Source organism: Nicotiana attenuata, unplaced genomic scaffold, assembly GCF_001879085.1.
Source record: "Nicotiana attenuata strain UT unplaced genomic scaffold, NIATTr2, whole genome shotgun sequence".
Taxonomy (NCBI): Eukaryota; Viridiplantae; Streptophyta; class Magnoliopsida; order Solanales; family Solanaceae; genus Nicotiana; species Nicotiana attenuata.
Window position 1 is genome coordinate 267,064 of NW_017671002.1, and position 13,075 is coordinate 280,138.

A 13,075-nucleotide genomic window follows, 5' to 3' on the forward strand; every position below is an offset into this window, starting at 1 on the left:
CCGACAAAATCCCCCCTTTCTATCTTTTCTCTCTATTTTCTCTCCCAACTCCCTCATTCTCTCCATTATTTTTCTTCTTCTTCTTCTTCTTCCCAAATCCTCTCCTCTTCTTCTCCATTTTTCTTTCTTCTTTCTTCTTCTTCTCACCATAGAACACCCTTTCTTCCCATAACCCAAAACCCCCCTTAATCCTTCTTCTTACCCCCCATCTTGTCCAAACCCTAACCACCCAACTACCCCCCCCCCCCTAATAAACGCCCACCCCCTACCCAGCAACCACCCCCTAATTTTTTTCGTTTCTTTTCCTTTTTCAAGACTCCGCGCTAATACTCAAGTAAGTTGTTCTACTTTTCCTTATGTTGTATGTATTTTGTATTATGTTGTGATTTTTGTAGATAATTCTTGATTTTTGGTTGCAATGGGGTTTTAGACTCTAACTTGGTGTTTGGGGTTGTTTTGTATAAGTGTGGGGTGTAATTCTAGTTGACCATTTGTGTGTGGGGTGGGTAGTGGTAGCATGTATTGTATGTATTGATGGAAGCTTGTGGTAGGGTTGTTATAGGGCGAAATTGTATTGTTGATGAGTGGTGTGGGGATAATAGTGGATGTTGTCCACTTTGGGTAATTGTTTGATGCCAGCGGGTGGAGAAGTCTGAGTATCCATCCGACTGGCATATGTTTGGCTGGCCCTGGTTGTTTTAATGAACTGATTGCAGGTACAATGGCACGTAAGAAGCGAAGAAACTCAGAAAGTACTTCTGACGTGCCCACTTATGATGCCACCCGGTTCACGTCCGAGGAGGCCCAGGACAGGTTTCATGCGAAAGCCACTAAGAACTTTGTCCCAGAAATTGGTATTGACAGGGCCACCCTCCGAGTTGAAAAGCCGGATATGTACAAAGAAATACGCTGGAGGGGGATGGATTACTTATTCGATGAACCGGACACGGCAAATCCAATAATAGTCCGGGAGTTCTACACGAACTGCCCGGAACATATGTGCCGTTCGGTGGTGGTGCGGGGCAAAGTAGTTGATGCCTCAGTCCAGAAAATTCGCCAGGTCCTGCAGTTTCCCCCATTCACTGGTGACAATGATTACCACCACAATTCTCCAGGGGTAGACTGGGGCACTTTGACTGACGCCGTATGCTCAGGAGGAAGGCCAATTTGGACTCAGGAGAACATGACCCTGCATTCCAAGTCATTCACCTGGGAAGATAAGTGTTGGTTCACTATGATTTGCAGCAGATTGTTGCCCACGAGCAACACAACAGATGTGAACAGCTTGCGGGCTTTATTGGTTTGGTGCTTTGTGACCAGGAAGGACGTCGATATTGCTAAGATCATTGGAGATGAAATGATGCTCCGGTCGCCTCTGATGACTAAGGGGTTTTACTTCCCCTCACTCGTGACGAGGTTATGTTTGATGGTTGATGTCCCAGTCAATCCTATGGATGGCACATTACCCCCAAAAGCAGCTTTCAAAGCGGCAAAGATCAAAGTGGGAAGAGATGCACCTACACACATTGACCTGGATGATGATGATGCCCCAGCAACCATGGCACCACCCAGGAGGTCTTATGATGCAGTTGGATCCTCACGGCAACCCCGAACCGGGGCAGATTACCCTCGATCATACTCCAGCCGACCCTTGTTGCCTTTTATGGAGGAAGAGGTGGCGGATCTACGCACCTCCGTAGATAGCCTGCATGTTCATTTGGATGCCATGTCTAGACGGCAGGCCAGGTCTGAGAGCCGGGTGATGGCTTGGTTCCGTGCTTTAGGGAGGGCATGTCACTTGGATACCAACACCGTCTCTGACTCCGACTGATGACCAGGGAATTCCTCTTACCCCTCTGCTCTTTAATTGTTTTATGACATGAGGACATGCCATACTCTTTGTGTGTGGGGTGGGAGACTTGAGTTAGTGTATATATGTGTTGTTATGTATATATGTGTTGTTGTGTATGTAGCTTAGATGTAACCGACTTGGCCCGACGACGGACATTTATCGACGGGTCTCTTGAGGGCTAAAGTCGGATAAAAAAAACAAAAAAACAAAAAACAAAAAAAAAAACTAAAAAAAGGTAGGAGACTCTTCCTGATGATGGACCACCTAGACAGTATTCTTGAGGGAAGTAGTCTAATACAAAAAAAGCCAAAAAGATTTTTTATTTTTTATTTTTTTTAGGTAGTGTAGTAATTCCCCCTTGGTTTTTTCTTTTGACCGCGGTTCTTTTCCAAGGGTTTTTCTTGAACCGGGTTAGGTAGATTTTTCTTTAATAGATTTTAGAACCCTTAGGACTCTTTTGGGCCAAGATGGGTTGGGCAAGAATGCATCCCGTAGTGTACATACCTGCGAATACTTAAAACGAACTTGAGGGTGCGACTCCTAGGCTCATGTGTAGACTCTTAATCTGATGCCTTAATTTTACACACCCGGTCTTGCTTGAACGCTCATATGAATGTGTTGACAAACTAATTTGGATTGAGTTATATGCCAAGTGTGTGTGAGGTTATACACGTGTTCTATGCTTGCATGCGATACCTAGAACTTGCCCCGTGTGTGTGCAACGCGAAATAGTAGTTGTTTGGTCTTAGAGATGATTTAGGCATTTCTTTGTGTAGCCCATATAATCATTAATCCACTTGTACATATTACCATAGTTAACCCCTTTGAGCCTATAATCCTTTTTCTTTGGCAACCACATTACAAGCCTTACCTATTTGTTTGAATTAACCATCTATTTGAACCTTTTCACCTCTCATGAGCACTTGAAATGTTGTGAACCTTGTAAAAGTTAAAGTGCAGGGTGGTCGGTTTGGCTTTTGAGTGGAACTAATGAAATAAGGAGAAAGGTGCACTGTTTTGAAAAAGGAAGAGCCACTTGAATTGAAAAGAAAAAATAAGCATAAAGAAGAATGAGGTAGTTACATTGATGTGAAGGTGGAATTTTGGGGTGACATAAGGATGAGGTTTAATTGAGAAAATGTATGTATTAAAGTGCTTAGGGAGGTGTAGTCACTCTTATATCTAAATATATCCTACCCGTCCCGTAGCCTACATTACAACCAAAAGAAGACCTATTGATCTTGGACTGAGCAACTCGAGTAGTAGAGTATTACACTAAGGGCAAACTTATGGTGTATCTGTGTGGCATATGAATGTTCTTTGCTGAGAGTGAGTGAATTCTTTCTATTTATAGTTCCTTGTTGCTTGATTTCATGTGTGTGGAACTTCTCTCAAAAATGTGATGTGAGGGCATTTAACTCAGGAAGAAGAAGCAAGTCTTCACTTCTGTTAGAGTACATAGAGTAAGCATGGGTGTGGCATGGCATTAGAGTCTTCATCTGAGGTGTGGTTGTTGCACTGCTTAGGTTGTTCTTTCATAATAGCAGGTGTGACATAAAAAGGGTAATGCATCAAACGATTAGGCCTAGAAGTGTGGTTCAACTTGCTCGAGGACGAGCAAAGGTTTAAGTGTGGGGTGTTGATAATAGGTGAATTAGACTATAATTAGACCCTAAAGAACCACATTTTTGTATAGCTTTGTGGAAAAAGTGATAACCAAATGCTCTAATTAGTGCTTTTCATGCTTTGCAGGCTATATCCAACGAAAGAAGTCAATGGAGCAAGTTTGGGATCAATTACGGAGAAAAGGAGGCCAATCAAACAATGCCCAAGAAATGCACCAAGTGAAAAGTCAAAGAAGTGCAGAAATTGGCCTGCCGCGGTCAGACCGTAATCGCAGTAGGACCGCGGCAGAGTAGAGATGAAGATTAAGAGAGCCCATTTGGCCGCGGTCCCGGCGTAACCGCGGTAGGACCGCGGCAGAACGCGAAATAATCAGGGGCAAACTTGTCAAGTCGGAAAAACTTGGTGTAAAACCCTTATAAAAAACGTGGGATTTCGGCCACATTAGGTCAGATTTTGTTTTTAGAGAGTACTTTGGGCAAGAAACACAAGTGTGAGAGATCACCCAGACATCATAGTTCTTTATTTCTTCTTTTTCTTGCAATTTTACATGAAGAATATTTTCGTATTTTATCTTCAAGTTGTTATGAGTAGCTAAATACTATAATCTAAGATTTTGATGGAACCTGTTGAGGGATGAATTTCTTGATTATGTTCATATAGTTTACCGGTTAATCTCTATTTGTTCAATTACGTATTTATTGTAGTTAATTGACAGGATCCTCAATTAGTTGTGCCTATTTAGTGTGCATAACTCGGGAGAGAGTGCATATTTAGATAATTGTTGAACAACACCACTCCCAAAGTATAAGAGGGATCTATAATTGCGGGTTTAAAGGCGGGATTAGGGATAACGAAGCCTTGGGTGTGATCTAAAGTGAGCTGTAATAATCAAAGCCAGCTAGCGTAGCTCGGGAGAGTGCGTCTAGTATTATCGTAATTACTCGGGAGAGATTTACGGTAAGAAGAGTGCTCATGATTGATAGAGATATTTTGGTGAATCTGTATGATACATAACCGGAAAGGATTCCATCAATAGGGGAAATCATTACCTTAGAACCTTCTCATTATTGTTTTAAAACCCAGAATATTTAGTTTACAGCTGTTAGTTATTTACTTTCAATCTTAGTTAGTAGTGATACCATCAACTATTATTTACAAAGTTTGGGAAAGTGATTATAAAGAATTTGGTGATTCCGACAAAGGTAATTGATAGGTTAGTTCTCTGTGGGATTCGACTCCGGACTTGTAAACCGGATTATATTTGCAACGACCGCATTGTCCTTTTTATAAGGCATAGTTGGGCGTGATCAATTAACTATAGATCTGAGTGGAGTTCTTGGAAGTAGAAGACAAAACTATAGAATGCACAGACCTTTGATGAAGTCATTCTCATTCAAAGGTGTAACTTACCATCATTATAAAAAATTAAATACACAAAAACTTCGAATACCAATATTTGAATCTCAGCGAAAGCAAGCAAAAATAGGTAATTTGTTTCATTTACTGTGATTTGCATTAGCCGGACACGACAAATAGGAAGAAGAAGCAAAGAAAGAAATTCATAACTTTTTTAAGTTACTGTTGAAGGGTCAGAAAATAATTGCACCCTTAATTATAGCGCCTAATATAAATGCACCCTTAATTATATCCCTAATTTGAATTATGGTATATAAATGGTAATTTGGTATACTGAAATGTAATTAACACAAACCTTAAACATTGCAAATTTTAAAGAAAAAGTCACCATGAACAAATACTATACAGGCTCAATCTTAAATGAACATCATATAAATCAATTATTTTACAGAAAACTCAGATTCTAAACTAGAATGATGCCCAATTGGAAACCTCATGTTATACAAATAGTCATTCTGTCAGTTAAAAAATTCAGCTGAATCTTATTACACATACAGCCACTCTATCGAGTACAACCAGCCTGCTTTGCAAATCCAACACATCCGTGGATTCATATTATTACGGACTTAATTTCAAATGGATCATCATTCGATTGATCAGTGTTACAGAGGAGCCTCAAGTTCTAAACTGGATAGCCAACTTAATAAATTTGAACTATTACACCAATAGCCACCTTCATGCCAGTTAACGCTCCAGATCTATTGAACATTAATCAGATTCGTGATTTGGTACTGATGCCTTTCTAACCTTGATATAACCTGAAAACTTTAACTCCAAACCCTACTTTAATTGAATAACTACTCACATTAATATGCTGACCTATCGAAAATAACATAAGCTTAAAGGTTGAATTTATTGAAAGAATCATGATTCAGGCAGAAACCTAAATATTTTACAGACAAATAATTATTGAGTGTCTTTTTAGCCTCGTTACGTGCGGCAATGGTCTTTGAGCACTGAAAAGTTTTAAATACATCTATATTGGATGGAAGAGCATTCTATATGAAAAATAAAACGTGTGATTAAATATATAGCTATTTTTACAATTCTATACCCGAAACTTAACCCCAAGCGTGAAAACTTCATAATCATAGTGACACTACATAAGAGTGGCAAATGGGCGGGCTAGACAGAATTTGGGTGGGTCAAGATGGGTTAGGTCGATAAAGGAATTTTTACATCCCTATGCCACATAGGAAACCTTATTACCCTCAATGTTTAAGGTTTGATTTAATTACAAGCCCGTATACCAAATTACCAATCCTATACCATACTTAATTAAGGGTCTAATTAATGGGCAATTTTTACTCCTTAATTAAATGTGTCCATATATCCCACTTTTCTCTATCCCTCTAATTCCTAAACCTGCGCCGTTTACCCCCTCCCCTTTCTTCCTCTTCTCCATTCCTTCTTCTTCTCAAAAAATACAGAGATGGAAATTGCAATTTTGTTGCATACGAAATTATAATTACGTTGAATCCTCTTTTATCGTGCTGGTTAAGTGTTCGATCCACAAAAGCGAAATTAGGAGCCCAACAGATGAAACGAAGAAGCAAATTTCATTGTTTAAGAAGACACCAAAGGATCACATTATATTATCGGTCCTAATAATGAAGAGAAAACACCAAATAGGTGTGGTTTCTTAAAGCAAGGGTATGGTTAAGATTTTTTTGTCTAGAAATAGAACTCTACTTGTTCTATTTTATATTCCTCTGTTCATTACCCCATAATTAATTTTTCAACATAAATTGTAGTTTAATTGTAGTATAAATATAATAATTTTATAGATACTCTTAAAAATAATACAGCTTTATATAATACTTAAACTGATTTGTAGTTTTTTTGAAGAAATTTTGTAGTCAACATTTTTTTTCAACATAAATTGTAGTTTAATTATAGTATAAATGTAGTAATTTTGTAGATACCCTTAAAAACAATACAGCTTTATACAATACTAAAACTGATTTGTAATTTATTTGTAGAAATTTTGTAGATGAAAAGAAAATTTAGTAGTCAATATTTTTTTTCAACATACAGTTTATCTACAAAATATCTACAAACTGGGTACATTAAATTTTTATATCTCAATTCCCATACAATTGTAGCATAATTGTGATTTTTGACATAATTGCATTTTTTCAGAAGATTTGTAGAAGTTTTAGCCGTTTTTTATTTGTGAAAACAGAAAATAAAGCATCTACAATCAGAATACAAATAATTTACAATTTATCTACAATTTCTGCAATATGTCTTCTTCTTCTTCGAGTTTCAATCTGAAATTCAGTCAAAACCAAGTCTAATCTTCACCAAAACCCCTTAAAATTGAGATATAAACTCCAAACCATATTCCCGATTATTTTCAACAACACCCAATCCAAACAAATAATGATTTTTGAAAACCCGAAATTTGAATTCAAAGCTTTCAAGCTTTTTAATGACTATCAATGGTGGAAAATATCTGGAAGAATATTTACTTCCATAATGGCTTCTTGATTTTTTGCAGGTGAATAAGGCAGAATTTTAATGTAGACTCAAAAAATCCCAAGATTCTTTCCTGATTTTTCGCGCGCTAATAATGGAAGATTCTGCCCTAATAAACGAATGGTATATAAATTGTAGGAGAAATATGGACCGGGCAGGTAATTTAAATACTATGCACATATTTGGTAATAAGGTTTCATATATGGTATAGTTATGGGTCATTGCCCAATCCAACCCAAAGTATACTTGGGCTAAGATGGGCCAAACAATGGGTAATTTTAAAAATAGCCAGATTTACAACTGGTCGTTCAAAAATAGCCCAATTTCAAAAGTAATCGAAATTTAGCCACTTTTTATATAAAGATAAATCTGAGCGAAAACACTATTCAAAACCCGAAAAATACTCCAGTATATTATGCTGGAGTTCAGCATAAGTATACTTGAACTCCAGCATATTATACTGGAGTTCCAGAAAAAGTATGCTGGAACTCCAGCATAGTATGATGGAGTTAAGTATACTAGAACTCCAGCATAATATACTGGAGTTCGAGCAAGTATATTGGTCCAGTATAATATATTGGAGTTTGGAGCACCAGTGCTCCAGTCTCCAGTATATTATACTGGAGCCAGCAAAGTATACCGGGTCCAGCATAATATGCTGGAGTTCGTACACAAGTGCACCGAACTCCAGTATATTATGCTGGACCGGTCTCTATTGCAGCAAAATAATTGCTATTTTTCATTGACTTGGTAAACGCTGGCTATTTTTGATTGGCCAGTCCGAAAACTGGCTATACCGTGCTATTTTTACCCAAACAATGGGTATAGCCCAACTCGCCCAATTTGACCCATGTTTTAGAACTATACTCATCTTGCATAAAAAAACCTTTTACCTAAAAATGTGTAAGTTGAAAATTTTTTTGCGGGTAGGGGTGGTGGGTGGTGCAAAAAAATTAAAAAAAATAGAAAATTTAAAATACAAAAAAAAGTAAAAAAAATGAGGGGGTTAGCGCGTGCGCAGGGGGGGGGGGATGGGATAGGATCGGTGAGTGGTGCAGAAAAATAAAAAAAGAGAAAATTAAAAATACAAAAAAAAAAAAAAAATTTGGGGGGGTGGGGTGGTTAGGGTGGGTGGGTGATGCATAAAGTTGAAAATACAAAAAAAAAAAATAATTGGGGCAACTAAATAAATTTCTAGATAAGTTGGGTTGAGATCCCTTTGTTTTTGGTGAGTTTCATGGGTTATATTTGGGTTGGTTAATGGGTCGGAAATGTCTAAAAAATATAATTGATTAACTTGGGCTCAGCCCAAATAGACCAATGAGCTAAAATATTTGTAGTCCAACCCATTAATTTTTGTGCGGGTTAGATGGATTTGGGCTCAAATTGTCACCCCTATACCTCCTCAAAGACAACATGGTAACCACTTAGAAAGAACTAAACAAAGATTAAATAAACAAAATCAAAAATAGAAAAAGCAGAGAAACAGAAAGAAAATAACAAACAATGGACCGAGGACTCTCCAATGGAGCACTGCCCAATATCCCATCACGCGGAGAAGAAAGAAATTTTTCCGTGAGAGTATCCAAATTTTTTCTCAAATCATCTATTTTAGAATCATTTGCAGTTATGTATTTTCGTAATTGCGACTTTTTTTTTTTAACAGTTTCTTCGGTAGATTTAGATCTTGTTTCAGCTCATGTCATGTTGAATAGGTCAGTGAACACGCCCAATTATGCCTTATAAAAAGGACTAAGCGGACGTTGCAAATATAATCTAAGTATTTAGCTCAGAGTCGAACCCACATGAAATTAACCTCTCAATTACTCTTGTTAGACTCACTAAATTCTACGTAATCAACTTTCCAAATATTTTGAATAACAATTGATGATATTTTTACTAACTATAACTGAATGCAATTAAGTAAACTAAAGACTAACTATGATTGAGTTGTAAATAATTAAGAGAAAGATCTAAGGTTGAGATTTCCCCTATTGATGGAATCCCTTCCTGTTATGTTTCATAAAGATTTGCATAATCATCCCTATCGATCATGAGCAATCTTACTACCGTAAATCTCTCCCGAGTAATTACAACAATTTACTATACGCACTCTCCCGAGCTACGCTAGCTGGCCTTTATTACAGCTCACTTTAGATCACACCCAAGGCTTCGTTATCCCTGATCTCCCCTTTATACCCTCGGTTATTGATTCTCGTATACTTTGGAAGTGGTGTTGTTCAACAATTAACTAAATATGCACTCTCTCCCGAGTAATACATACTAAATAGGCATAGCTAATTGAGGATCCTATCAATTAACTACAACAAGAACGTAGTTGAACAAATAGAGATTAAACCGGGCAAACTATATTAACATAAACACGAAGTTCATCCTTCAATAGGTTCCATCAAAACCCTAGACTAAATATTTAGCTACTCATAGCAAAGCAAGATAAAACTACAAAAAGTATTCATACTGTGCAAATAAAGATAATAAAGAGAAGATTGAAAAACTCTAATGGTTGATTGCTCTTCTCACACTTGTTCTTGCCTCCAATTCGGTCTACAACAAGCTTCACCTTTGCTTGGGCGAGTTTGTTGAGTTTATAAAGGGTTATGATAAGTTTCCCCGGATTTACAGTTTTGTCTCAAACTTTATGGGCGATTAGACAGTTGACCGCGGCAGAACGCGGCGCGACCGCGGTGAATCGCAACTATTCCGCCTCAATCTTTTGGCCTACCGTGTTCCAGCGATGGTCAACTGCGGTCGCGGTGGCCTTTTGTCCAATCCTCTTTTGCCTCTTTCTTGCTTATTTTCGTTTGGGTTCTTCTTGATTGGTCTTACTATCAGTCAGGATAGGGCTCTGATACCAAATTTTATGTATTTAAGAAATTGATACATGAATTTAATCGAATAAGGAAATTGAAACTCAAATCGAAAGCTTTATTGATTAACTTGAGTGACTACAATTGGAAATAGGGAAATAGATTCAACTCCATTGTCAGCTTGAGCTCGTGGAAGGAATAGAAATGAGTGTGAAAAAGAAAGAAGATCGAGAGAGAAGAAGGAGAGAGATTAGGAGAAAGAGATAACAAATTCTACCTAACTGGCTCCTTCCCACTGTTTGAATGTTATAACCACTTGGACTCAATATGGGCCATCCGATTAAATTATTCTTTCCACTTCTAATCTGGTCTATTCATCTCAGCTCATTTATTATTTAACTTCCTATGTCGTCCACGTGTCCATTACTAACTACAACCCTAATGCTCAATATATCATTACACTTTTCTTTTATTCTCATTTCTTTCGGACACCGTTTTACTTTAACAAATTAATACTCCGGCTATTCCAATTTATATGACTATTATTATTTGGGAGTAAAATAGTCTTTTTTTTAGAAAATTATGGTTTTTCATAATTATTTAATAAAAAATATAAGTTATAATTAAAATATTGACCATACCTTTTCATTTCTTTTGAAATACAAGAGTATTTATATTAATTTATGTTTTTCCTGATCACGCCCAACTATGCCTTATAAAAAGGACTAAGCGGTCGCTGCAAATATAATCCGGTTTACAAGTCCGGAATCGAATCCCACAGAGAACTAAGGTTTAGCTACAGTTGTTCACTATCACCAAGAAGACAAGCTTGAACAATTCCTAACCTATAGATATTATGATTCTTGTGTTTAACTACTTAACGAACAAATTAAAATAATAAATTAACAACTAACGATACTGAGGGTTAGAGAAAAGATTAAGGAGGTCTAGAGTTATGATTTCCCCTATTGTCAGAATCCTTCCCGCTATGTCTTCTATAATTTCGCCTAAGTATTCTCTACCGATCATGAGCACTCTTATTACCGTAAATCTCTCCCGAGTAATTACGACAATTTACTAGACGCACTCTCCCGAGCTACGCTAGCTGGATTTTAATACAGCTCACTTCAGATCGCACCCAAGGCTTCGTTATCCCTAATCCCACCTTTAAACCCTCGGTTATTGATCCCTCATATACTCTGGGAGTGGTGTTGTTCAACAACTACCTAAATATGCACTCTCTCCCGAGTTATGCATACTAAATAGGCACAGCTAATTGAGAGCTCTTCAATCAACCAGAATATAAACGTAGTTGAACAAATAGAGAAAAGCTATGGCTCAATTATATAAAAACATAACAAGAATTTATCCTACAAAAGGTTCTATCAAACTCTAGATAACAAATTAGCTATTCATAATAGTATGTAAAACTACAATACTAAAAGTCATAACCAACAATGAAAAATAGGAAGAGGAAGGAAAAACTTGTAGAAGAATTCTCCGCCTTGCTCCCAATGTGTTCTTGCCTCCAAGGGTGTTGTCTAACCCTAAAGTAGTGTCTCTCCGCCTCCTTAGGTCTAATTTGTGTCCAAAATATGTCCCCTTCTTGTTCTTGGCCGGCCTCCTTTGTTTAATATAGGGTTTAGGACTTAAAATCCCATGTTTTGCACTTTAGTCCCTGAAATTTTCACTTCCTGCCGCGGTTTTGCCGCGGTCGCGGTGGAACCGCGCCAAACATGCCCTCTGATTCTTCAGTTGTCCGCGACCATCTTCTACCGCGGTCGCGGCAAAACCGCGGTTGTTCACCCTGTTCCGTTTGGAATTTGGAAAAAGTAAAACATGAAAGTTGTAGCCCTTTGAGTTAGCTTTCCAACCATATATTGTGGAGCCCAAATGGAGTTCTGAGCAAAAAGTTATGTCTATTTTACTAGACAATGCGCAATATGCCTCCTCAAGTCTTCGTTCGTACTTAATTATCAAATTTGACCCCCGAACACGATCCCGGCTTAATTCCTTGAGCTTTTACTCAGACTTCAAAGCTTCAAATCACTTAAATTCATTCCATAACATCTATATAGCTCGGAATCACACCTACAAGGCATAAAACATACAATTAGTGCAAAACACTAGCGATAAAGTGCAAACTCAATTAAAGTGCAGTAAATTCGAGTGTAATAAGCGACTAAAATATGCAATTATAGCCTATCATCACTTCCTTAGGTTGAAAAAGCTAGAGTTTATGTATACGTTTTTTACATAAGATTTTTTTGTTCCACATTTATAAATAACTTTTTCCACATTAAATTGGTCAGCATTTACCATTAAGGAACAAGAATTTGACAAACATTTTTGAGAAAACAATTTCTTTTTGCCAATATAAAAGTTATGCTGAGTGGAGAATAAAGAAGTTTCAAGTAAGGACCCTCCCTCGGCTGGAAAGCTGCTCCATTTTATCAATTTCGACAGTCATAAATCGAACTGTAAGTTCTCCCTTCGTCTCTTTCTGGACACAAAAATCACTAATGTCTTTACCCAAATGATTATGTCTCCTGTTATTCATTACGGAACCAGTGGCCAGTGGCGAATTCAGAATTGTGATTCTGAGCTGGGTATGGTTTCTGAAAAGCATATCTAATTCTAATATGAATCTATTTTTCACACACACATATATAGAGTTTGACCTTATGCGTTGGACTCATGGTTGGTTCCGCTACTAACGGAACCCTCAGTTTTCTGTAAATTATCTATAAAAGGGATTTAAGTTGGACATTTGCTAATTACTCCCAAAGCTCAGCCTATTCCAAAAATGTCAGCAGCATTTTGGCCTTGCCTTTGCTCTGTTTGATAAAGTGTGTGAATTGGGAGGGGGGGG

General features: G+C 37.5%; 1 protein-coding gene across 1 annotated transcript in view; it reads left to right on the plus strand.

The window, feature by feature from the left end:
* The first annotated feature begins 12,509 nt into the window (after positions 1 to 12,509).
* The window catches only part of LOC109205148 (pentatricopeptide repeat-containing protein At2g15630, mitochondrial-like), a 2,071-nt gene continuing 1,505 nt past the window's right edge, over positions 12,510 to 13,075 (plus strand). The window contains exon 1 of the mRNA XM_019367825.1: positions 12,510 to 12,683. The gene's annotated coding sequence lies outside the window, so the exon portion shown is untranslated. The remainder of the gene's footprint in view (positions 12,684 to 13,075) is intronic.